The sequence below is a fragment of the Nicotiana tabacum genome, chromosome 19 (assembly GCF_000715075.1).
Source record: "Nicotiana tabacum cultivar K326 chromosome 19, ASM71507v2, whole genome shotgun sequence".
Lineage (NCBI taxonomy): Eukaryota > Viridiplantae > Streptophyta > Magnoliopsida > Solanales > Solanaceae > Nicotiana > Nicotiana tabacum.
Window position 1 is genome coordinate 61,010,610 of NC_134098.1, and position 24,739 is coordinate 61,035,348.

Consider the following 24,739-nt stretch of genomic DNA (forward strand, 5'->3'; position numbering starts at 1 on the left):
AACGCCTCGATAAAACAAAATTGATGGGACAGCTGTCACGCACGTCATAGTCAAAGCCGATAGAAATGTCATTGTCGATTCGGTCGAACCTTAAGGAAATCACATCGTTCCTCGTCATCTCCCTTCCGAGAAACGAGGGGGCTATCTGTATATGGTTAAAACCGATCATCGGTCGTGAAGATCGATCGAGGATGGCATTTCAATCGAGGGGTGCCTTCATGGAAACCCCGAGCGTATTCCGAGATTGGGGCATCGAGCCCGGGCGCTCGATTCGAACGAGGTAACATCGGTCGATACAGATCTCGAGCATCGATGCCCGAAAGTGACCACCTAGCTCGAAATCAAGACCGAGGTTCCGATTCGGTATCGAGCTTGAAGCGGTATCGAGCTCACAGATAAAAGCTGTTACAACCGCACCAAAGGAGGGAATCTCTGCGGGAATTAAGGAGGAGACATACCATCATGGGTCCTCCACTAGTAAATATTTATTCCATTATGTTGCTATAGATAAGGTAACAATCCTTGGCTATAAAGGGGGGAAGAGTTTGTAATAGAACACACTTTTGGAGAGCAAAATAAGAATTCTTTGTGTTTATCTTTCTAAGTTCACCTAATATCTTTGTTCATCATCTCCTATTTTCGCAACATAAATACGTGCATTGTTATTCTTATATCAGAAGAATCTACTTGCCCTTAGAACCATATATAAATTCTACTTTATCCGATTTTTCGGGTAAACAACTTGCATATGAATACCCTCTCAACATATTCATTCCAAGCAATACAAGGTTCCATGTTTTGATAAAAAAAGAATATATATTATATCTGTCCAACATACACTACTAAGATATTGCAGAATGTAAAATTTTGAAAATACATATATATCTAAATCAATATAATGTCAAGTACGAACTAAATCTGGATTGAATTGCTTCAATGATAGATTAAGGCTCTAATTATGCAATTAAATTGATATTTCTGGAATTACAAAATTCAATCAAGTTTGTTTGGATAAAATTTGAAAAAGGGAGTTTTCCAAGCATACACTTGGGATTCGTTCAGATATCAGCAAATTGGTGGAAAATAAATTTCTTGGTAAAAGTTATAAGGAAAAAAAAGGCAAAAAAGAAACGTCGTTTTCTTGCATTCATTCGTTTTGGAATGAAAATGATATTTTAAAAGAAGAAGAAATCATTTTTCCATGATCATTACACATTTTGAAGGACATAATTTGAGCAAAGTTTTTTTTCATACGAGAAAGCTTTAACTAATTTTCCTGCAACTTCACTATCAACCAAAGTTAAAAAAAGAGTTCCAAAAAATAAACTTTCTAATATTATGTCTTTTTCCTTTCTGTACAACTTGAGGAGCTACGGTAGTTTGAAGAATTGATTTAATTGGATTAACTAGGAGTAGCTTATAGCCTGTTTGGCCAAGCTTTTTTTGGGGCCAAAAGTATTTTTTTTTTTTAGCCAAAAATACTTTTGGTCAAAAATTAAGGTGTTTGGCCAAACTTTTAGAATGAAAAAAAGTGTTTTTGAGGAGAAGCAGAAGCAGATTTTGAGAAGCAGAAAAATGTAGTTTTTCTCCAAAAGCACTTTTGAGTAAAATACACTTAGAAGCAGTTTTCAAAAGTTTAGCCGAACACTAATTACTGCTCAAAAGTGTTTTTCAAATTAATTAGCCAAACACAAACTGATTCTCGCAAAAAGTACTTTTAGAAGTTTGGCCAAATAGGCTATTAGAGTTCTTGGTTTTCCTGGTTTGGAAGGAATTTAAGATAATACTTTGAAGCGAGCTCAGTGAAGAACTCAGTTACGCAATCCTAAAGGATTGGGGGTGGAAGAATCAATCCTTGAACAGAGTTGCGTCAAATTGAATTAGGAAGATAAGAGCAGAGAGAAGCAGATATTATTGATAGAGAAATGCGTAAATTTGACTAACTATTACAATTTCCACTGATAGCGTATATATTCTTTCCCTATAGCTAACTGCTGTAACTAACTTTACAAACTCCTTAACCAACTAGTAATGACTTTAACAATTTTCACTTCTATATTCTATATCTATACAATTGCTATATAACAAGTTTCCCCCCTCTCAAAAAGTCCTTGTCCTCAAGGACTAAAGTGAGGAAATTATTGTTGTAACATGCGAAGATCCATCAATGTACTATCCTCCTTAGGACAGTTAAACCATTTCACAAGGACCTGGGTGATCTGGTGCCCAAGCTTAGTAATGATCCTCTCCAGAACAATGCATCCATGAGGTGATAATGAAACTGGTAAATCTGGTATCACAGTAGCAGTGCCAATATATTTCTTCAGCTGTGAAACATGAAATGTGGGATGAATTTTAGCTTGAGGGGGAAGGTCCAACTTATAAGCTACATTGCCCACCTGCTTCATAACCTTGAAAGGGCCAAAGTACTTGGGACTGAGTTTGTGATAGGAGTGGCCTTTGAAAGATATTTTCCTGTAAGGTTGAAGTCTTACGAAAACCATATCACCAACATCAAAAGTCCTGAGAGTTCTCTTCTTGTCTGCTTGTGCCTTCATTCTACATTTAGCTAACTGCAAATGGTGTTTGAGAAGCTGTATGGTAGCTTTTCTAGCTTATAGGCTTCTATCCACCTGGTCCGCGATAGATGTATGAGCTATGTAAGGTATGTGAGTAGGTGGCTTCTGCCCATAAGGAATTTCAAAAAGAGTCATTTTGATAGCAGTGTGATAATTTGTATTATACCATTATTCTGCAAGGGGTAACCATTGTAGCAATTCTTTAGGTCGATCATTACACTCATCTAAGGTATCTTTCCACACACTTATTCAATACCTCTGTTTGTCCATCGGATTGGGGATGATAGGCACTAGAGTGATGCAACTGTACTCCCTGTGTCTCAAATACAACCTGCTAGAATTTGCTTAGAAAAATGACATCCTTGTCACTCATTATTGTTTGAGGTAGACCATGGAACTTGTAAAATATTGTCAAAAAATACTTGAGCGACTGTAGAAGCAGTGTAAGGATGTGCCAACCCAATAAAGTAAGCATACTTGCTCAGTCTATCTATTACCACTAATATGACTGATTTCTGATGAGATTTGGGAAGTCCCTCAATGAAGTCTAGACTAATGTCTTGCCAAATTTTCTCAGGTATGGGAAGAGGTTGTAAGAGCCCTGGATAGCTGACATTTTCCCCTTTGCATTTTTGGCATACCTCACAGTTTCGAACGTGCTTGTGGACATCCTGCTTCATCTTGGCCCAGTAGTACACTCCGTTGATCCTGAACAAAGTAACATCCATCCCAGAGTGGCCACCCATGGCTGAATCATGTGAGAATTGCAATATTTACTTTCGCAAAGTGGGATCAAATCCTACCACTATTTTCCCTTTTCTATAGAGTACACCCTCTTGTAGCATGTAAACTGGATTAGAGAGAGGATCTGCTTGAAGTTGAGCTAGCAATTTCTCGAGATGTAGATGCCCTTTGTATGAATCTTGAATCCTTAGTAAGAAATCAGAGGTGATTGTGGTCAATGTCTGTAGTTGAGCTTCTTGCACAAGGCATCTGAATAGTGCATCAGCCACAATGTTCTCTTTTCCTTTCTTATACACAATAGAGTAATCATATCCCATCAATTTGGCCAGCTACTTCTGTTGGCTTGGAGTGAAAATTCTTTGTTCCAACAAATATTTGAGGCTCTAATGGTTTGTTTTAATAAGAAAATGCCTCCCAATCAAGCAAGGTCTCCGTTTGTCAATATCAGTAACAACATCCATCATTTCCTTCTCATATACTGATAGTTGTTGATGTTTGGTGCTAAGGGCATTGCTCATATAGGCTAAGGGATGCTCAACCTGCATTAGAACATCTCCAATACCCACCCCACATGCATCAGCTTTGATGACAAATTCCAAAGAGAAGTTTGGTAGAGCCAATATAGGTGTAGTGCTCATAGCCTGCTTCAGTTTCTGGAAAGCTTCTGTGGCTTCGTCAGACCACTTGAACTTGTCTTTCTTCAGCAGCTCTATGAGAGGTCTTGCAATAATTCCATAACCCTTCACAAATATTATATAATACCATGTTAGTCATAGAAATCCTCTCACTTCTTTGATAGTTTGAGGAGTAGGCCAACTCATCATTACCTTCACCTTCTCTGGATCAGCAGTAACTCCTGCTTGAGTGATGATATGTCATAGATAGTCAACTTCAGTCTTCCCAAAAGAGCATTCGCTAAGCTTAACAAATAATTGGTTTCCTTGTAAGATATTAAAAGCTTCCTTCAAGTGTATCAAATGCTCAGACCTTGAAGGGCTGTAAATGAGAATGTCATAAAAAAAATACCAGAATAAACTTCCTTAGGGAAGGTTGAAAAATCTCATTCATTAGATTTTGGAATGTTGAAGGTGTATTTGTCAATCCAAAAGGCATTACAACAAACTCATAATGGCCATGATGAGATCTAAAAGTTATTTTCTCAATGTCATGATCAGTCATTCTAATCTGGTGATAACCGGATCTTAAATCCAACTTAGAAAAGTATTTCGATCCCCCTAGTTCATGCAATAACTCCTCAATCACATGAATAGGAAATTTATCTTTGACAGTACAGTCATTTAACTTCCTATCGTTTATACAAACTCTCCATGTACTATTGTTTTTCTTAACCGTAATAATAGGAGAAGAAAAAGGACTCACACATGGCCTGATGATGCTATGTTCTAACATCTCCTTTACCATCCTCTCAATCTCATCTTTCTGGCATGCTGGGTATCTGTAAGGTCTCACATTGATTGGTAATGTCCCTTCTTTCAATACAATCCCGTGGTCGTGATTCCTGTAGGAAGGTAGTTTGTTGGGTACTTCAAATAATTAGGCATACTATTTTAGGATCTGCTGTAAATCTTTTGGTGCTTGCACTTCTTGGTAGCACATGGCTGGTTTAGCTTCCTCAATTGGTTGGATGAAAGCTACTGATAACATGTTGATTTAGCTTGGCTTTTTAAGCATCTTCTGCATTCTAACATCAGCTACTACTTTGAAGGTTCCAGGTTGACTACCTCTTAAAGAAACCTTCCTACCCCCAATGTGAAATTCCATCCTTAGTAATTTGAAGTTCCATCTTATGTCGCCTAGTGTGATCAGCCATTGTATCTCCAGTACCACATCCGTACCACCTAATGGAATGACCAGTATATCATCTCTGAAATTCACATCTTGCATCTTCCATGTCATTCTGTGAGTCATCACAGAGCTGTGAACCTTATTTCTATCAACTACAGCCATTACAAATGGAGTAATACTGTCTAGTTTACACCCTAATCTCTTGGCTACTGACAAATCCATGAAATTGTGGGTTGATCCAGAATCGATTAAAGCATGTACCATTTTGCCTTTGATACCCTCATGGTCCTATAATCACTGGTGTCATTTAGTGCGTGCATAGACACTTGAGGATTGAGTGTTGATTCCTCAAAAGTCTCCTCATCCACCAAATTCTCCTCCCACTCTCCATCTTCTGTTCCTTCATCCAATTCAAGAATGAATACTTTCTTTCTTTTACTACACTTATGTTGGGAGTGTACTTCTCATCACACCAATAACAAAGCTCTTGGCCTCTTTTCTCGTCCATTTCTACATCAGATAGTCTCCTAGATCCTGGAAGTACTAGTTTATTATTAGATTTATTGTACCTGTTATTCACTATGGCCATGCTTCCTTCACCCATCTGGTTTGAGAAAGATCCTTTTGAAGTGGTACTCCAAGCATTGCTAGAAGCAGGAAGTAAAAATCTTGAACTCCTCACCATAGCTTGGGTCTAATTTTGTTGAAGTTTGAGGGATTGCTCAGCCAACCTTACTTGACTGTAAGCTTTCATAAGTGTTCTAGGGCCTAGTATCCTCTTTTGCACTTCAATTTCTGGTTTAAGATTGGCCAAGAAAATGCTAATAGAATGCTCTTCTTTTACCTTTACTTGGTTCAACAATTCATCAAATTTATCAAGGTAATCCTGCCCACTTCCCGTTTGTTTGAATGCCACCAATTCTGCCATAGGATCTGCATGCTCAACATCCCCAAATCAGAGATGTATTGCCCTTACATAATTGTTCCAATTGGGAAACCTTTCTATTCTTGCCCTCATATACATTTTGTGCCATTGGAACGACTTACCCTCCAAACTAATGGAGGCACCTTGAATCCTATTTTCCTCCGAAATCTTTTCATAATCGAAGAATTACTCTGCCTTATACAACCATCCATTAATATCTTCCCCACTAAATCTAGAAAATTCAAATCGCTGATAACGACCATTAGGCCATAGTTGGAGTTACTTGACCCGCCGGAATTCCATTCCCAGTACCATGTTTGCCAGTAATTATCGTATCTCATCCAAAGCATCTTCATGCTTAGCTCCTTGCGCTCGAACTTGCTCACGCAATTCGTCCATCTCACGCCCCAATTCACCATTTTTGGTGTTCGCTGCCATCAGCTCCGGCATCTTTCCTGCGTCCGAGAATCGCCTAGCTTTGATACCAATGAAGCGAGCTCAATGAAGAATTCAGTTACGCAATCCTAAAGGATTGGGGGTGGAAGAATCAATCCTTGAACAGAGTTGCGTCAAATTAAATTAGGAAGATAAGAGAAGAGAGAAACAGATATTATTGATAGAGAAATGCGTAAATAAGACTAACTATTACAAATTCCACTTATAGCGTATATATTCTTTCCCTGTAGCTAACTGCCGTAACTAACTTTACTAACTCCTTAACCAACTAGTAACGGCTTTAACAATTTCCACTTCTATATTCTATATCTATACAATTGTTATATAACATACTTCCTATGATTTGAACAATAGTAGCTCCTCAAGTGACCCCTTCTCAAAGTGTGCTACTCTAGTTAATTATTTACAGTATTAGTTATTAGTATTACTAGTATATATGACTTCTGGAATTGAAAATTACTTCTTTTCTCTCCATTAATCAATTGTTGAAACAAGCACAGATTCAAGATTTAAATTTTTTGGACTCAAGAAGTCATTGTATCGATTGACTATTTGTGTAACTGGGTTCGAAATTTAATAGGACAACGATCGCTTTTAGCTTGCGATCGAAATTATTTATATTCGGTAGCCACAAAAGTATATAAAACTTATACATTATATTATATACATATATATATATTTTGATTATTTTAAAAACGGCTATATAATAATATTGTTTCAGTTGAATATTTATACGTATTGTTTTAACACAAATATGGTGTTTTGAAAGCTACTGCCTAATGTATTCGGCCGAAGCCGTAAATTTTACTGCATCCGCCCTTGCGCCGAAACCGACCTACATCAACTGCATCTCTAGGCATGGCCCTAAAAAATGACAAGTGTCTATCTAATGAATTAACCACTGTACCATTGAGGTGACTTGCATTAACAACTACACCTGCATTAAGATTGAAAACGATGCTTTAATTTGTACTCATTTATTTCAATAAAACTAACAGAAACGACTCCTACATTTATGTTGAAAGGCGTTTGAGGATCAATTTTTTAATTTTTTTAATTAAAATATTCTTTTCCAAAACTAATCTATCCCACTACTAGAAATTCGCTAAAAAACGACCAAAAAAACCGATCAAAGTTGGTCGGTTATGGCCAATTACCGACCAAAACGCGACCATTAGGGTGTGGACGATATTTTGATGGTCGGAATGGCTTATCGATCAAAGTTGGTCGGAAATTACCGACCAATGTTGGTCGGTAGCTTAAAACGACCATCTGACAAGTTTAAGTACTTACCGACCAACTTTGGTCAGAAACATATTTTATTAATTTAATTTTACCGACCAAAGTTGGTCGGTTTAACTAAATTATATTTTTTATTAATTATTAAAATTTTAAAAAACCGACCAACTTTGGTTGGTAATTGAAAATATATATATTTTTAAAATAACTAAAATTAAACATTACCGACCAACTATGGTCGGTAACCTCAACAGTGCAGGCAAAATACCGACCAAAGTTGGTCGGTAATGTTGAATTCTGGGAATTCAAAATAATTTTTTTCTTTTTATTAAAAATCGACCAATTTTGGTCGATTTTTCTGGGTTTAATTTTGGCATAAAATGTCTGTTTTGGCAGCTACACCACCTGCCAGCATACCAATACACCTAATAACAACAACAACAACAACAACAACAACAACAACAACAACAACAACACAACAACACAACAACAACAACAACACAACAACAACCAAAACATTCAATAAATACTTTAAAACTAAGAAATTAAAGTTCAATTGAACATAAAAATCCAAAACCAAGTTAAAACTAATTACAACTAGTTCAAAACTGGTTTAATTTTTCTAGTTCAAAGTTTATAAAAGTCAAAGGGTATTTTCTACAACATCATCATCACCGTCTGATGAACTTTCATTTACAAGACGGTATAGAGAACGGTCTTGTGGAGGACGGGAAGAATGATCACGGGGAGGACGGGAGGAACGATCACGAGCAGGACAGGAGGAACGATCACGTAGAGGTCGACCCTCTGGAGATGACTCACGAGATCGAGGCAACGGAAAAGCTCCACTAGATAGGAGAGTTCTGATCTGAGCTTGCATGCCAAGGAATTGAGCATCTCTAAACCTTTCTCTTTCCTTGCCCGCTTCTAGCTCGGATGTGAGCTTTGTCACTGTCTCTCGCATAGCGGAGAGGCTCTCCCTATTAAGTTGCTCGCCTTGCAAAGAAGTCCCTATTCCTCGCATTCCACACTTATAGCGATGGAAGCTTTTAGTAGGAAGCCCGTATACATTCCCCCATTTTAGACCGCCAACAGACTCCAACCATATTCTTTCAGCATCATCGTCCGAAGGTTGGGTTGTCTCACCCGATTCACCAGCTGGATGACTACGGATGAATTCTTCCACATTACTTTGGTAGCGACCCTATAATATTTTAAATTAAATCAGTATTTCAAATTTTTTATAAAAGTAAATTATAATACTTAAAGAAAATTGAAAGCTTACATATGTAGTCGAGGCTCGGTCCTCGACCCACCTATCTTGATCCCCCTCTTTCTTCTTCTTCTTCACAATATGCGTCTCCTTGAATAGCTCATCATGACTCATTGGACGTCCATACTTCTTTTCCTGAAAACAAATTAATTTAGTTAATAAACAGAATAGATATACTTAGAAAAGTAAAATAATTTAAGCAATTACGTACCAATCTTCCTTTTATTGTCCCTAGGCTGATCGCACCTCCAGTGTGCAAGGAGCCTGCCTTCTCGGATGCGCGAGCTTTCTTTCCTTTTTCGCTCCTCTCTAAGAACTCCGCGGTAAGCCATTGCCTTTGCAAATCATTCCAAAAATTCTCAAGTAACCAGTCAGGCCTCTTGTTCTTCTTTCTAGCATCCGAGAAAGCATCCGCCAATCTCTTGCGAGCTTTATGATGAAAATTTGCAGCCACTTTCGCGCTATAGAGGTCTTTCCATACACACTTGCTCTGTATTTCAAAAGTTAAATATTAGATGGAAACATCATAAATGTAAATTATTAAACTGTTTAAAAGAATATTTATATCTTAGATTGATTGAAAATTTTCTCCTTCAACGAGAATGGGCAATCAGTCTAAGTCGCATAAGGGCCATAATAAAGCTTTCTGATGGCATTGGTGATTATCTTCGTAGTCTTATTACCCGGCCTGAACCTACAATTTAACAATAAAAATACATTAATATCTTAGTAAAAATGTTACAAATCAATAGATGCAAAAATAATGAATAACACTTACCCATCACCCTCAGGGACTATGATGATCCTGCCATATCGATCATAATGCACTACCTCGTCATCACCATCCGAAGCATATGTATCAGAGGCATGTAAAGACGGTGTAGGCGGGTTAGAGCTACTGCCTCGCATGCGAAGGCTTGCAATAGATGGAGTTGGTGATGAAGATGGTTGCGATCCCTGTGACTGCGATATAGCTGGATGCGACCCAAGTGGATGTGATACTGATGGTTGTGACCCGAGTGGCTGTGACATGGATGGATACGATCCATGTGGCTGTGATATGTAGGGATATGATCCATGTGGATCTGATGTAGATGGCTGCGATGTAGATGGCTGTGAGGCAGCTAGACTGTATGTCAGAGGTATAGTCCTATGGCCCTGTGATGGAAGACCTGGTATCTGAATGAATGTGTATGGCTCGTGATGCTGTGGCGGCTCAGTATAGCCGTGTGGTGGAGGATAAGACATAGGCATCTCTGAAAAGGGTGGACTAGAGGGACTATTATTTTCCACCCCCCCTCTTTCCCTTCCTACCCTTTTCTCAACCCCGAGAACTAGTAGGGTCATTGTTACCTTGACCCTTGCCTTCCATCTGCATAATATAATACACATTTAGATTAAAACATATAAGAAACTAGCTATAAAATGAGAGTGCTTTAAAAAACAAACTTTTTAATCCTCATCGATGTATTATTCCTCGTCCGAGAATTCTTCGTCCTCACTTGTTTGAGCTTCATCAATTGATTCTTCGTCCTCATTTTCTATAATTGTTACTTCATTTATATCAACTTCTTCCAATATGCATTCAGGATGTTCCAAATTATTTTCTAACTGATCGTCCACTATTTGGTAAACACTGGAGATATCATTTTGATATGCAACATCTAACACATTCTCGACTTCCACCCTACCTACGGGCTTAGTTTTTATTACAACCCACCAATCGGACTTATTCCGCCGCAATGGATAAGGAGAATAATACACTTGCCTAACGTTATGTGCAATTATGAAAGGATCATAGCGATCATACTCTCTCGTATGATTAACCTCAATTATGTTGTATTGGTGGTGTACTCTTATACCTCTTGTTGGATTTGGGTCAAACCACTTGCATCTAAAGAGTATCAATTTCTTATATGGCCAACCTGTATATTCTAGTTGTAATATTTCTTTGACCACACCATAATAATCAATATCTCCAACTTGGTTTCCATCACCACCTTGAACCCACACCCCGCTGTTGTTGCTATTTTTATTTTTAGAGCAATCCTCTGTATGAAACTTATAACCATTCACTACGTCCTTAGACATTGTTGTGACCTAAAACCCAGGTCCCCAAGATATATCTTTCAAAAATTGATTTACACCATTATTTGAATTATTTACCTACATAGTGTTAAACAAATTCATAAGTTAGCACAACTTATGAATCAATTTTTATACATTCACTACATATATATATATATATATATATACACTTACAAATCACACACACACAAACTGTTTGAACCACGTATCAAATCTCGTATATATAACATCATGGCCAAATTGACCCACGAAGTGACTGTGACACATCAAATATTTTAAGTAGTTGCATCAATATGTAGTCACAATAAATTTTACATTTTGATAACTAATAAATCAATACTTACTTGAGAAATGGTACAACTTCGGGACAATTTAGCAACACATGAAGTATAGCTGACTTGTACTCCATATCACTCAAACTTTTCTTTCTAACATCCTTAGAACATCGGTCTGGTTGATTGAATATGGACATTGGTGGATATAATGGATCATTCACACATTCGACCGTGTGCCTATTGGGCCTATTCCTAGAACATGGCACGTTACTCTCAAAATAATAAGAACAAAAATGTACAGTTTTCTTTGCAAGATAGGCTTCGCATATAGATCCTTCAATCTTATTCCTCAGCTTAACAAACTGTTTGCATTTGCCAATTGTCCTACATAATGTCATGTTAGCCAAGAACATTCAAATAAAATAGAATATTACATCAAACTTATAATATTATCTCTCAAAGGGATACATTCATCTGCATTGAGCAGGCCCTCTAAGTTGTGCCTCGTGTACAAGGTGTATTGGAAGGTGTTCCATCACATCAAAGAAACCACATAGAAATATTTTTTCCTCCCGCAATCCCCGCCGATTAGGATAATTCCTATTGTACATCCAAGTACGATGTTCTATCTATACATATAAAACAAGAACAAATTAATTTATTCTATAATTATAAAGATAATTATTTTTTCCTAATTACATCAATTTATATCCTAAAAGTTCAATTCATATCCAAAAGGTCCAATTCATATCCTAAAAGTTCAATTCATATCCTAAAAGTTCAATTCACAAGAACAAATCCTAAAAACTAAAATTTCAATTCATATCCTACGAGTTTAAACATAAACTAACTAAACTAAAGAAATTCAACCCATACCCTAAAAGTTCGATTCACAAGAACAAATTAATTTATTCTACAATTATAAATTAATTATATCTTTTTTAGTTAATTCAAGATAATTATTTTTTCCTAATTACACCAATTTATATCCTAAAATTTCAATTCATATCCAAAAGGTCCAATTCATATCTTAAAAGTTCAATTCATATCCTAAAAATTTCAATTCATATCCTACGAGTTTAAACATAAACTTAACTAAACTAAAGAAATTCAACCCATACCCTAAAAGTTCGATTCACAAGAACAAATTAATTTATTCTACAATTATAAATTAATTATATTTTTTTTTAGTTAATTGAAGATAATTATTTTTTTCTAATTACACCAATTTATATCCTAAAAGTTCAATTCATATCCAAAAGGTCCAATTCATATCTTAAAAATTCAATTCATATCCTGAAAGTTCAATTCACAAGAATAAATCCTAAAAACTAAAATTTCAATTCATATCCTACGAGTTTAAACATAAACTAACTAAACTAAAGAAATTTAACTCATACCCTAAAAGTTCGATTCACAAGAACAAATTAATTTATTCTACAATTATAAATTAATTATATCTTTTTTAGTTAATTCAAGATAATTATTTTTTTCTAATTACACCAATTTATATCCTAAAAGTTTAATTCATATCCAAAAGGTCCAATTCATATCTTAAAAGTTCAATTCATATCCTAAAAGTTCAATTCACAAGAACAAATCCTAAAAACTAAAATTTCAATTCATATCCTACGAGTTTAAACATAAACTAACTAAACTAAAGAAATTCAACTCATACTCTAAAAATTCGATTTACAAGAACAAATCCTAAACCCTAGATTCTAACTAAACTATTTAAGACAATACAAAGTTAATAATTCAATTCTAACTAAACTATTCAAGACAATACAAACTCAAAATTGAAATACTCATCAATTAAAACTAATTCATAACTAATTGACTAATTAACAAAACTAATTAGTTAATAAAATTAATTAACAAAACTAATTAAAACAAGACCTAAACCCTAATCCCCAATAAAATACAATGTTCAAATAATTGAAACACTAATCAAATAAAACTAATTCATAACTAATTTATAAAACCTAGAAATAATAAATAAATGAGTTGTAATTCAAACCTAGAATTTTTAGGAGGTGGAGAAGGAGAGGGGTGGCAGTGGCAGCGGCAGCGGTGACGGCGACGGCGCAGCGATGGCGACGCGGGGAGGGGAATGGGATTCATGTGAGGGAAATAGAGAAGGAGAGGGGAAGGTATTGAGTGAGGGAAATAGAGAAGGAGAGGGGAAGGTAAGAGAGAAATGGGGGTTCCTCCATTATTTCAATTCTGATTTTAGAATTATCGACCAAAGTTGATCAGTAATTTTGGTCGGTACATTTAGTGTTGACCGTTTGACCAAAAACCGACCAACTTTGGTCGGTTTTTTAAAAAAAAATTAAATTCTTTTTTTTTTTGTGTTTTTTTTCCTTAAAGTATTATAAACTATAAAAAAAATTTATAAACTATAAGCATTTATTTTATTTAACTATACAATTATTATAAATAATTATAAACTATAAGTATAATCTTTATAAATAATTATTATAACTATTTACTTTTAATAAATTATAATAGCATCTATCTAAGTAAATTTTCTAAGTTATAAACACTATATTATAATTGATGCTAATATCTTTTTTTTTCATTCGTTCATCACTAATAATGCATGACATAGATTAATCGATATATAGGTCGAGACTGTCACGACCCGAAATTCCCACCTTCGGACCGTGATGGCGCCTAACATTTCACTTGCTAGGCAAGCCAACGTTAGAATAATATTATCTATTTTTAAATAATTTTTAAATGTATTAATAACAAGAAAACAAATGCCGAAGCAAAGTTTGACATATAGTGAAATAATCCATCAAACAACGGTGTCTAAATACCATCCCAGAATTGGTGTCATAAGTGCACGAGCTTCTAGAATAAATACAAATAAAGGTCTGAATAAAATAAAGTTGTCTGGAAATAAACACACAGCTAAAGTACAATAGACGGGGACTTCATAACTGTGGACGCCATGCAGTTATACCTCAAGTCTCCTCTGATAGCTGAAATCCGAGCAAGTCTATGGTACGCCGCTGGGACCAACTTCAAAATCTGCACAAGAATTACAGAGTGTAGTATCAGTACAACCGACCCCATGTACTGGTAAGTGCTGAGCCTAACCTCGACGAAGTAGTGACGAGGCTAAGGCGGGTCACTTACATTACCTGTACGCAATATTAGATACAACAACAATAATAGAAATAAATCAAGTAGCTCATTTATAATAATTGAAGCCAACTGAGCAATCATAACCAATTATCATTTCCATCAATTCAGTTGCAGCGTGCAACCCGCTCTCACAATATATTCACATTCAATTCTATTGCAGCGTGCAACCCGCTCTCACAATATATTCATTTTAATCAAGTCTGTTGCAGCGTGCAACCCGATCCTCCAATATTGACTTTTAATAAGTCCGTTGTGGCGTGCAACCCGATCCTCCAATATTGACTTTTAATAAGTCTGTTGCGGCGTGCAACCCGATCCTCCAATATTGACTTTTAATAAGTTTGTTGCGGCGTGCAACCCGATCCTCCAATATTAACTTTTAATAAGTCTGTTGTGGCGTGCAACCCGATCCTCCAATATGGACTTTTAATAAGTCTGTTGCGGCGTGCAACCCGATCCTCCAATATATTCATTATAATTAATTCTGTTGCGGCGTGCAACCCGCTCCTCCAATATATTCATTATAATCAATCATGTTGCGGCGTGCAACCCGCTCCCCCAACATATTCATTTACCAATCAATTCTTATAGAAGAAATTCTCCAATAAACGCAACAATTAATATAAAATCGTAAGACAACAAGCATACAACAATTATAATTTAATTATGAAACAAACAATGACAATTAGCAATTTATTATAGAAATCAGGGAGAAAATAGGCAGTTTAATATTTAATATGCTAAATGTCAAATAACAATTAAAATACATAATTCAAATAGCATGTAACAATTAATGCAGGAATTCAAGAATTAATATTTGACAAAGAATAAGAGAGAAACAATCATTATAATAATTAATTTATGATTAAAAATAATTTATGATTTTCAAGTAAACATGCAAACAATTAATTTGATGACGTATAGACATTCGTCACCTCGCCTATATGTCGTTCACATGCAATTCACATAATAAATAATTTAAGGGTTCTATTCCCTCAAGTCAAGGTTAACCACGACACTTAACTCGCCTTGCAAATTCCAATCAATTATTCAACCACAACTTTTCCTTTTAAATTTGTCTCCGAAAGCTTCAAATATATTCACAAACAATTTAATATACTCAATACGAATCATAGAAATTAATTCCATATGAATTTACAAATTTTTCGGATAAAAATCTGAAATTTATTAAAATATTTGGCAGTGGGACCCACGTCTCAAATCTTGAAAAAACTTACGAAATCCGAACACTCATTCCGAGATGAGTCCAACCAGATAAAAATTATCCAATTCCGATATCAAATGGACCTATAAATCTTAAATTTTCATTTTTGGAAGATTTTAGAAAAATCTGATTTTTTTCTCCATAAATTCACGGATTCATGATATAAATGAGTATAAAATTATGAAATATAATCAATATAGGATAAGGAATACTTACCCCAATGTTTTCCTGTGAAAATCGCCCAAAAATCGCCTCTTGAGGTTTTAGGTTTTGAATATTTGGGAAATGAATCAAAAATCCCGTCCAAAAGTTATTTTGTTCAGCTGCAGGTGTCACAATTGCGACCTGAGCTTCGCAAATGCGAAGAAACACTCGCAATTGCGATGCCCTTCACAATCCTGCTGCCTTTGCAAATGCGAAGATTATGTCGCATTTGCGATAATTGGTCCTTCGCAATTGCGAAGATAAACTCGCAATTGCGAGAACTGCTGGCCTAGGCTTTCTTCGCAATTGCAATAAAAATCTCGCAATTGCCATACCTGTTTGGTTCGCATTTGCGATGCCTGATCTCGCAATTGCGAGATCATAGGCCTGCAACAGGTTCAGTTTTACCAGCAAAATTTTCTAAGTTCGAAACATCCTGTGGCCTATCCGAAACTCACCCGAGCCCCTCGGGACCTTATCCAAATATCCCAACAAGTCCCGTAACACCATACGGATTTACTCGAGGTCTCAAATCACATCAAATAACAACGAAATTGCAATTCACACCTCGATTCGGACTTTGAGTTTTTAAACTTTTTAATTTGCAAACCTCGTGCCAAAACATATTAAATGAATCCGGAATGACTTCAAATTTGGCACACAAGTCATAAATAACATAACGGAGATGTTCAAATTTCAAGAATCGGATTCCGGCTCCGATATCAAAAAGTCAACCCCGTAGTCAAACTTGGAATCTTTAGCCTTAAATTGTTGGTTCCGTTAAATGGTCATAATTTGAGCTAGGGACCTCCAAATTAAATTCCGGGCATACGCCCAAGTTCCAAATTACAATACGGAGCTATCGGAACTGTTAAAATACTGATCCGGGTCCGTTTGCTAAAAATGTTGACCAAAGTCAACTCACTTTAGTTTTAAAGCTCTATTTCCCATTTTAATTCATTTTTCACATAAAAACTTTTCGGACAATTGTACGGACTGCGCACGCAAGTCGAGGAATGATAAATGATACTTTTCTAGGTCTTAGGACACAGAATTACTTATTAAATTTAAAGATGACATTTTGGGTCATCACAGAGACGTTTTGATGAATCATAGATTAATATTCATCGATGCATCTAAGTAAGTTATAAGTCAACGAATCAATTTACAAATAGATATATTTGATGATAAAGTATATATACTAATTAGGATCTTCACAAGTCTATCCCTAAAATAACCCGACCCTGTGGTCCTAGCCGCTTCGTGTTCTTATATATATACGGCTATACTTATATATATACGCACACACAAACACACTTCATTGTAATACTTTAACTATATATAGAGCTTGTTATAGTATATGTTAGTGTGTGTATATATATAGCTTGTTAAAGTTTGACCATGTTTGACCTATTAATTTAACTCGTTTACTTAATACTAATAACTTCTTTCGTTTATTTAATTTGTGATCCATATATAGTATTAATAATGCATGACATAGATTAATATTAATTCTTCTATTTTAGTAGTAATTCTTCTATTTTTCATTCATTCATCGCTAATAATGCATGACATAGATTAATCGATATAGGTCGAGACGTTTTGTTTTTACTATTAGTTGATATAGGTCAAACGTTTTGTTTTTAATATTCATCGATGCATCTAAGTAAGTTATAAGTCGATGAATCAATTTACAAATAGATATATTTGATGATAAATTATATATACTAATTAGGATCTTCACAAGTCTAAACGGAGTGTGTGTGTGTGTGTGTATATATAGTGGGCCTCAACAGATAGGTCGTCATAATTCAAATCAAGAAAACTCACACAGAGACACGAGCTTCTTGTCAAATATTACGCACGAATCCATAAGAGTATTTTATAGATATGCCGATGCGTACGGCCTGATCCCATCATATGATGACCCAAAATGTCATCTTTAACTTTAATAATTAATTTTGTGTTCTAAGACCTCGAAAATCACTATTTATCATTCTTCGACTTGCGTGCACAGTCCGAAAAGTTTTCAGGTAAAAACTGGATTAAAATGTGAATAAGATGTTTAAAACTCAACTGAGTTGACTTTGGTCAATATTTTGAGCAAACAGACTCGGATCAGGGTTTTGACAGTTCCAGTAGGTCCGTATCGTGAATTGGGACTTGGGCGTATGACCGGAATCAAATTCCGAGGTCCCTAGCCCGAGATATGAAATTTTGATGAAAAGTTAAAAGTTTAAGTTCAAATAGTGACCGGATGTCAAATTTTGTGCAAACGACCCCGGAATAGAATTTTGATGATTCCAACAGCTCTGTATGGTGATTTTGGACTTAGGAACGTGATCGAAATTTTATTTGGAAGTCCGTAGTGAAATTAGGCTTGAAACGGCTAAAATAGGAATTTAAAGTTTGGAAGTTTGACCGGGGAGTTGACTTTTTGATATCGGGGTCAGAATCCAGTTCTGAAAATTTTCACAGCTCCGTTATATCATTTATGACTTGGGTGCAAAATTTGATGTCAATCGGACTTGATTTGATAGGTTTCGACATCGAATGTAGAAGTTGGAAATTCTAAGTTTCATTAAGAATGAATTGGAGCATGATTCGTGATTTTAGCGTTGTTTGATGTGATTTGAGGTTTCAAATAAGTTCGTATTATGTTTTAGGACTTCTTGGTGTATTGGGTTGAGGTCCCGAGGGCCTCGGGTGAATTTCGGATGGTTAACAGATCAAAAGTGAGACTTAGCTGCTGCAATATTTCTGCTGGAAATGCTGTAAAAAATCGGGCTCACTGACAAAATCGAGGTCCCTAAAAAAATCGAGGTCCCTGACAAATTCGAGGTCCCTGACAAATCTGTAAGTTATAAAAACAGGGGATTTCGTCCCATTTGCCCTTTTGACGAATTGGAGCTTGAGAAGAGGCGATTTTGATACATTTTACATACACGAATACATCATTGTTTTCACCATTTAACTAGTGTTTTAAGATAGAAATTTGGGAAAATTTTAGAAATCTCATAGAAACGAATTTTTGAGATTTCAGTATCGATCCGGAGTCCGATTTGAATGAAGGTGGTATGGTTGGACTCGTAATTGAATGGGTTATCGGATTTTGTAAGTTTCGCAGGATTCTGAGACGTGGGCCCCACGGACAATTTTTGAGCTAATTTCGGATTTTATTGAAAAGTGTAATATTTTCTTATGAAATTGATTCCTATAAATTTTGTTGACTGTATCAAATTAATTATGACTAGATATGAGTCGATCGGAGTCGGAAAAATCGAGAAAAAAACATAATACTTGGTTAAATTGGAGCAAGTCGAGGTAAGTGACTTGTCTAACTTTGTGTGGAGGAAATTCTCCTAGGATTGATAATTGTAATATGTGGAAAATCGTGTACACGAGGTGACGAGTGTGTACACGGGCTAAATATGAAAGATTATATTTTAAATTGTGTAGATCATTGTTGCGCATTAATTAAATTATTTTATTTTATTATATTCTTCATTATTGATTTAATGTTTATATTTTTAAATTTGCTTGACCTTGTCCTGCTAATTATTTTATCTGTTTAGTTGGAACTTGGTTTCTTATATTTTGTGCATTATTTGAAGGTTGATTTTCTTTAAATTAAATATTATTAATATGAAGTATTTGATATTTTTAAACTTGATATTGAAGCAATGTATTAAAGATTTTGAAATATTATTTTCCTGAACTATTTACTCATGAATATTTTTGTAAGATTTTCGTACTTATTGTGATGGAGCAGTGAGCTCTTTATTGTGAAAAAATATTATTGTTGAATTATTTTGACATGAGCCGTGAGCTCTTTATTGTGAAAAATATTATTGTTGAATTATTTTGACATGAGCCGTGAGCTCTTTATTGTGAAAAAATATTATTGTTGAGTTATTTTGACATGAGTCGTGAGCTATTTATTGTGGAACAATATTGATAATGAATTATTTTGGCAAGTTAAATTATTTGAGCACCTGAGGTGCAAATTATGATATATTATGATATTGATACGCATGCGGTGGTATAAGGTCTGGGTATTGAAAAGCATGCAGTGAGATAAGGGTGGCTTGATACGCGTGGCTAGTACGGGGAACTACTAGAAGTCATGCGGTGTGATAAGGATGGCTAAAACGCGGGATGCTATTTCGGAAAAAATATTTTCTTTAAAATAAATTGTGAAGGCTCCCGCGGTGAGATAAGGAAATGAGATATCGTGAATTTGTTTATGATTTGGGACTATGAGGCGGTACCTCGGGAGTGCCCTTGTTGATATTGATTTATGGCCGCGGTTGCCTTTGATTATTGTTGTGATTTTCTTCAAGTTGAAAAGAATTCTGCTTTGTTTCCACGAGGTATTTATTTGCCATTATTTGATGTAATTAAATGTGACATACTACTTGATTCATTTCCATTATCATTTTATCTTATAATATTGTTTAAACATTTTACCATGCCATTATTTATTCTCCAGTAGGGCCTGACCTGACCTCGTCACTACTCTACCGAGGTTAGGCTTGGCACTTACTGGGTACCGCTGTGGTGTACTCATACTACGCTTCTGCACATCTTTTTGTGCAGATCCAGGTACATCTTATCAGACCACGCATCAGTAAACTAGCTATACGAGGAGACTTCGAGGTATAGCTGGACTAGGAGGGAGCCAGAGATGCTCAAGCATTGCCTCAACGTGTGGTTCCGACTGAAAATGCGGACGTATTGAGAGATCACCCAGTGAATCATGTAGCAGGGTGCAACGGATGTTGGCATATGGTTGATTTATACGAGCTGTGAAGGTTATTATTGTGGATCATTGGACTGTGACCTATGACTTCGCGCCGAGTGGGGGGAGTCCACTATCAATGGATGGATTGCAGGGTCATGCGTTATGTCAGTTTTGCCTTGAAATGTATATATATGTGGTACTGAAAGGTTCCCTATAAATTTACACATGTTTGAGGCCAGAGATTTTGTAGAGGATAAGGTTGGGACTTGTGGTATGTCTGCCTCCTTAATAATCATGTACTTCAGTACCAAAGGAGTTATAGAAACAACTCTAATTTTGCAGAAGGTCTACTCAGCGTGGACGTCACGGTTGCGGATTTTGGGGTGCTTCGGAGGAAGTACAATTGTTGACGAGATTCTGGACTATGTGGTTCGTGCCAAGATTTATCTGTATGGAGCTCTACTTTTGTGATCGTTGTGTTTAAATAAGGGGTAAGGGTTATCTTAAAGAAGAATCGAAGAGTATGTTAAGAAATGGGTCAGCACAATAGTGTTCAGTCAGCATAACAGAAGAAGAAATTTTCCTTGGGAGAGATAATTCCCTACCGGTGTTCGTGGCAAGACTATGAAGAGGACAGATGAGACAATGCAACACCGCCTAGTTGGCTCAATTCTCAGAAATGCTTTTGAAAGAGTTTGTTTCCCGGACTCTCCATAATGCGTGGCGTATAGGGTTGAACGATTGCGTCAGGTCATCATGAAGGTGTCAAAATATGCCATCAAGTTCAATAAGTTAGCCCGTCATACTCCTATATTGCTTCCTACAACTAGAGAGCGAGTCCACAGACTCATTAAAAGACCTAATTATGATCGTAAAATTTTGAACTCGGGAGCTACAGACTGATACTTCATTTCTGCTAGTTGTAGAAATTGCCAAGATATTAGAACGTGTTCGGGGTGAGGAAAAAAGGAAAAACTTAGGAGACCAAGAGGTCTCGAGGTTCTGGAGGATTCAGTGAATTCTACTCTGCAAGTATAAATTATTAGGGCAGGGGTTCGGGCAGTCGGCCAGCCCAGTCCGCACATTGGATTACTCGGGATGCTCCAGTAAGTTCTTTTAATGCACCACCGACATGAGTTTGCTACAATGGTTATTCCGGTTTTCTGGCACACACTCAATATGAGCAGCCAAACCCGTAAAGGGGTTGTTATGAATACGGTGATACTAGGCACATCATGAGAAAATTGTCCCAAACTTGGGAGAGACATATTTCATCAAAGCACTCAGGCTACGTGACCCATTGAAGTTACTACACCACCCACACGACTAATTAGGGGTGGAGGAAAGGCGGGTAGAAGGCGTCCTAGAGGTGGAGACCTAGCCGTTGGTATATTTTTATGGTATGGCGGAGGTCGCTACATCAGTTGGTGTCATTACAGATACGACCTTGATATAATATAAAGGAATAATTTCCTTAACTTGTTTCGGTTCTCAGTATCGAAACGAGTCCTTCTATGGTGCTCCACTTATGAGTGACCTTCGTAATTCTATAATCTACTTATGTGTTTACTCCTGTTGGGAGATTCTATGGAGATAACTACGTCTATCATTCCATGTTGGTCACTAATAAGAGTTGTGAGGATAAAGGTGGCTTTATGTTACTCATTTCGGTAAGTTTTGATGTAAATTCTAAATAATTAATTGCAAATTGTGAATTATATGCCCTACCGGTGTGGGGTTCATTATGTGTTATGATTTTGTTTAACGGAAATTATTTAGAAGGAGCAAAAGGGACGTTTTCGATTGGCACGATGTGCATATTACTTGTGATTCAGAACTGAGGACGAGATCCTCGCATTTTTAAAATAAACTGATATGTTTAAACCGGGCTACGAGCTACGGTGGATGTTATATAAGGACGAGATCCTTGTGAGGAAAAATCTTGTGTTTAAGTTCTCCCTTGTGAGATCCAATTTGTACTATAGTACTAATAGGGAGTCATGCCTGTTAGGCTTAATTGAAAATACTTATATGAAATCCTCTGTGCATACTTGCCAAATTTGTGTTGTAATTATTGAGTTTTAACCTACGAGATAGGTTCCCGCCCAGGTGACATTAAATGCGACTTATTAATTCGGGTAAATAATTTTGAGGTCTTCATGCCTCGTGTCTCATTATCAGTATTGTGAAAGTTTGAAATGAGATTTTTGTTAACATGAAGTTAATTGATGATTCTGTAATTGATTATGAACAACTATTAAGACCAGATTGACCCAGAAGGGTGCTCCGTTCAGATGGACCGAGGAATGTACGGAGAACATCCAAAAGCTTAAGACAGCTTTGGCTACAGCCCCAATGTTGGTATTACCTATAGGTTCAGGGTCTTATATTGTGTATTGTGATGCGTCGCGTATTGACCTCGGCGCAGTGTTGATGCAAGACGGTAGGGTGATTGCCTACGCGTCCAGACAGTTAAATGTGCATGAGAAGAATTATCCTATACACAACCTTGAGTTAACAGCTATTGTTCATGCCTTAAAGATCTGGCGGCATTATTTGTACGGTGTCCATTGCGAGGTCTACACCGATCACCGAAGTCTACAACATCTGTTTAAACAGAAGGATCTTAATTTGCAGCAGTGGAGATGGTTGGAGTTTCTTAAGGATTATGATATCACCATTCTCTATAATCTTGGGAAGGCCAATGTAGTGGCCAATGCCTTGAGTCGTAAGGCGGAAAGTGTGGGAAGCTTAGCATATTTACCAGTAGCAGTTTGTCACATTAGATGTTCAGGCCTTGGATGTTCAGGCCTTGGCCAACCAGTTTGTCACATTAGATGTTTCCGAGCCGAGCCGAGTTTTAGATTGTGTGGTTTCTCAGTCTTCTCTTTATGACCGTATCAGGGAATGTTAGTATGATGACCCCCATCTGCTTGTCCTTAAGGACACAGTTCAGCATGGTGATGCCAAGAAAGTCACTATTGGAGATGAAGATGTATTACGGATGCAAGGCAGGCTATGTGTGCCAAATGTAGATGGTTTGCGCGACTTGATTTTTCAGGAGGCTCACAGTTCGCGGTACTCCATTCATCCGGGTGCTGCAAAGATGTATCAAGACTTGAGACAGCACTATTGGTGGGTGCGGATGAAGAAAGACATAGTGGAATATGTAGCTCGGTGCCTAAATTGTCACCAGGTGAAATATGAGTATCAACGACCAGGTGGATTGCTTCAGAAGTTGGAAATTCCAGAATGGAAATGGGAGCGGATCACTATGGATTTCATTATTGGGCTCCCACGGACTCGAAGGAAGTTCGATGCAGTTTGGGTGATTATGGATAGATTGACCAAGTCCGCTCATTTCATTCCTGTGATTACTACTTCTCTTCAGAGCAGCTGGCTCAGGTATATATTCACGAGATTGTCAGACTTCACGGTGTACCAGTATCTATTATCTCTGACCGGGATACACAGTTTACCTCACGGTTTTGGAGGGTTTTACATCGAGAGTTGGGTACTCGTGTGGAGTTGAGTACAATATTTCACCCTCAGACGGACGGGCAATCCGAACGCACTATTCAGATACTGGAGGATATGCTTCGTGCGTGTGTGATAGATTTTAGGGGTGCTTGGGATCAGTTCTCACCACTTGCGGAGTTTGCTTACAACAACAGTATTAGTCAAGCATTCAGATGGCTCTGTATGAGGCCTTGTATGGTAGGCGGTGCCGGTCCCTAGTGGGTTGGTTCGAACCGGGCGAGGCTAGACTATTGGGTACAAACTTGGTTCAGGATGCCTTGGAAAAGGTTAAGTTGATTCAGGATCGGCTTCGTACATCCCAATCTAGACAGAAGAGTTATGCGGATTGGAAGGTTCATGATGTTGCATTCATGGTTGGTGAGCGGGTATTGCTCCGGGTTTCGCCTATGAAGGGTGTGTTGAGGTTCGGGAAGAAGGGCAAGTTGAGCCCTAGGTATATTGGGCCTTTTGAGATTCTTGAAAGAGTTGGAGATGTGGCTTAC

At 36.8% G+C, this 24,739-nt stretch overlaps 1 long non-coding RNA gene across 1 annotated transcript; it reads right to left on the reverse strand.

Moving 5' to 3' along the window:
* Positions 1 to 1,892: 1,892 nt before the first annotated feature.
* On the reverse strand, positions 1,893 to 6,694 carry LOC107820578 (uncharacterized). Its single transcript, XR_001655950.2, has 2 exons — positions 4,151 to 6,694; positions 1,893 to 4,063 (listed from the first exon to the last, which is right to left on the reverse strand). It is a non-coding gene; the product is annotated as an uncharacterized LOC107820578 (long non-coding RNA).
* Between the last annotated feature and the right edge of the window lie 18,045 nt (positions 6,695 to 24,739).